Raw genomic sequence first — 3,164 nt, 5'->3', positions numbered from 1 at the left:
TAAGCTGCAGCTAGCGCGTCTGTAAAAGATCGTATCAACAGCTTATGCCTGCACGACTAATAATTTGACAAAAGCAGTCGTTCAAAATCAGTAGTGTCTGGCAAACGTACCGAAAAAAAAAAAAAATTAATCGCATAAGCAACTGAGGTGGCCGTTCGTAAGGGGCGAACCACATAATTCTGCAGAGGACAAAGAACTCAGCCAGCCGTTCCTTTGGCACAAAAGATCACACTTGACCAACGCTCAGGAAGAGAACTGTTTCTGCTCATGAGAAAAATTATTTTGCGTGAGCTTCTAGTGGATGTATAAATCTCGTCTCTGACATAAAACTTCTGTGCTTCTCTTGTGCGGGTGTAGGGTTTTGTGGGGGTAGGGGACGGCCGGGGTGTCCGAGCGGTTCTCGGCGCTTCAGTCTGGAACCGCGTGACCGCTACGGTCGCAGGTTCGAATCCTGCCTGGGGCATGGATGTGTGTGACGTCCTTAGGTTAGTTAGGTTTAAGTAGTTCTAAGTTCTAGGGGACTGATGACCTCAGCAGATACGTCCCATAGTGCTCAGAGCCATTTGAACCATTTTAGTTACGCGTAGAGTTTTGATCGGTCTGCAAGCGACTGAGGATTATTTGCGTAAGCCGTACGTCCCTGACTGTAACAATAGCTGAAAAGAGTTCTATCATATCACTAGAAGATTGCATTACTTAAAGACATCCACCTAACCATAATAGGTCTTTCCTCTACATAAGCTACATCTTTCATTATCTTACTTGTGTTTTCTTCCTGTTAGTGGTAGCAGAGAAATTAGTGGTCTAGAAATACTTAGTGGGGTTAAAAAAAAAAAGACTCTCAGTCTGAACAGGCCTTGGAAGGCTCAACGGTACAGACCGGCCGCCGTGTCATCCTCAGACCACAGGCGTCACCGGATGCGGATTTGGAGGGGCATATGGTCAGCACACGGCACTCCGCGCAGTATGTCAGTTTACTAGACCGGAGAAGCTACTTCTCAATCAGGTAGCTTCTCAGTTGGCCTCACAAGGGCTGAGTGCACCCCGCCTGCCAACAGCAGTCGGCAGATCGGATGGTCACCCATCCAAGTGCTAGCCCAGCCCGACTGAGCTTAACTTCGGTGATCTGAAGGGAACCGGTGTTACCACTGCGGCAAGGCCGTTGGCCTGAGCTCACATAAACCCAATATTTATTCTCATGTTGAGAGAACTACCTTGTCGCGTTTACAATGTGTCGCTTAGTGGTAACGGAAATGCAAACAGGCAACACACCACTCAAAATGCCATGTACGTAATCTACTGCATCTAATGGCATTGTTTTGCATGACAGTGGACTCTATCAGCGAAGTATAGGTGTATTAAATCAGGATGAATTTTTCTGATCAGCACATCAATACGACTGCCACTCTCGAGTTTTGGAATGATACAGCAAGACTGTCACCATTTTATGCACTAGTTCATTTTGTAGTTCTCCAGAAATCTAGAACATCCGATGTAATACCCTCATGCACGCAGAGAATTGTAAAGCGTTATCCTTTAGTTCTAGTGATACTTTGTGGCCGCCATGTTGTAGTTAGGCAAGAAACAAAGCACAAGGATCTTTGGCTGGCATTCCCACACAGTTACTGTTCGACATCCAGGACAGATGTGGGTCACTGAACGCCACGCATCGAATCTTTAGCTCCCATATTGAAATCTGATGATGTGAGTGTGATTAAAATGAGTATTAGATTACATAAATCTGTACTAGAATAAAAAGTATTTTGGAAGAGTTCTTATATGCAGAGATAGAAATACACACACACACACACACACACACACACACACACACACACACACACACACACACACACACACACGCCGGCCGGAGTGGCCGAGCGGTTCTAGGCGCTTCAGTCTGGAACCGCGCGACCGCTACGGTCGCAGGTTCGAATCCTGCCTCGGGCATGGATGTGTGTGATGTCCTTAGGTTAGTTAGGTTTAAGTAGTTCTAAGTTCTAGGGGACTGATGACGTCAGATGTTAAGTCCCATAGTGCTCAGAGCCATTTGAACCATTTTTGAACCACACACACACACACACACACACACACACACACGAGAGAGAGAGAGAGGGAGAGAGAGAGAGAAAGGGCAAGTCACAAAAACACACATAATGGGAATTTGTGCTGTACCAGTCTAAAAACTTTGCTTAAAGCAGAGACGTTGACCATGCAACGTGTATGTACTTCAATAGTTACACTACCGTTTTTTGCTGTTTTATGCACACTGATGAGGCAAAAAAATATGACCACTGCCCACTGCGAGATTGAATGGCGTCTGGTGCCGCTTCGTGCACTTGATGTGGCAATCAAAGTATGTAAGCGAAGAAGAGACGAGTGGGGAATGATTCTAGCTGCGGAACGGGCCGTAAATGGGGAAGTCCACTGACATAAGCTACTCTGACAAAGGGGAGATTTTTATGGCTGGACGCCTGAGAACGGACAATGTGGTCGCCTGTTCGCGTGCTACTGTCGTGAGCGTCTATGAAAATTGGTTGAAGGACGGCGAAACAACGAGTTGGTATAAAGCTTTTGGACGTTCACGCCTGATCACGGAACGTGGAGGTTGGAGGCTTTCTCGCTGTGTAAAAGAGGATAGGCAGCAACCTGTGTCAGATCTGGGGACAGAGTGTAAAGCTGATGCAAACACAGGTGTTTCGGAGAACATTGTTCAGCGCACATAGCTGAGTATAGGGGCTCTGCAGCAGGCAACTCCACTCCTACATCTACAAACATAATCCCCAAGCCATCGTACTAGTAGTGATCATTTCCCTTCCCGCTCCAGTGGCGAATAGAGCGAGGGAAAAGCTGTTTCCTACATGCCTCCGTAGGAGTCTTAACTTCTCTTATCTTCGTGGCCCTAATGTGAAATGTGCATCGGCGGCAGTAGAATCGTTCTGCAGTCAGCCTCAGATGCCGGTTGTCTAAATTTTCTCAATAGTGTTTCGCGAAAAGTACGTCGTTTTCCTCGGAGGGATTCACATTTGAGTTCACGAAGCATATCTGTAATACTTGGTTATTGATGGAACATACTGGTAACAAATCTAGCTGCTCGCCTCTGAACTGCTTCGATATCTTCCTTCATTCCGACCTGGTAAAGATTCCAAATACTCGAGCAGTACTCA

General features: G+C 46.5%; 1 pseudogene; it reads right to left on the bottom strand.

The window, feature by feature from the left end:
• Nucleotides 1–1,049: 1,049 nt before the first annotated feature.
• Nucleotides 1,050–1,167, bottom strand: LOC126249857 (5S ribosomal RNA; annotated as a pseudogene).
• Between the last annotated feature and the right edge of the window lie 1,997 nt (nucleotides 1,168–3,164).

This window comes from Schistocerca nitens, chromosome 3 (assembly GCF_023898315.1).
Source record: "Schistocerca nitens isolate TAMUIC-IGC-003100 chromosome 3, iqSchNite1.1, whole genome shotgun sequence".
NCBI classification, from domain to species: Eukaryota; Metazoa; Arthropoda; class Insecta; order Orthoptera; family Acrididae; genus Schistocerca; species Schistocerca nitens.
This window is presented reverse-complemented; position numbering and strand designations above follow the sequence as displayed.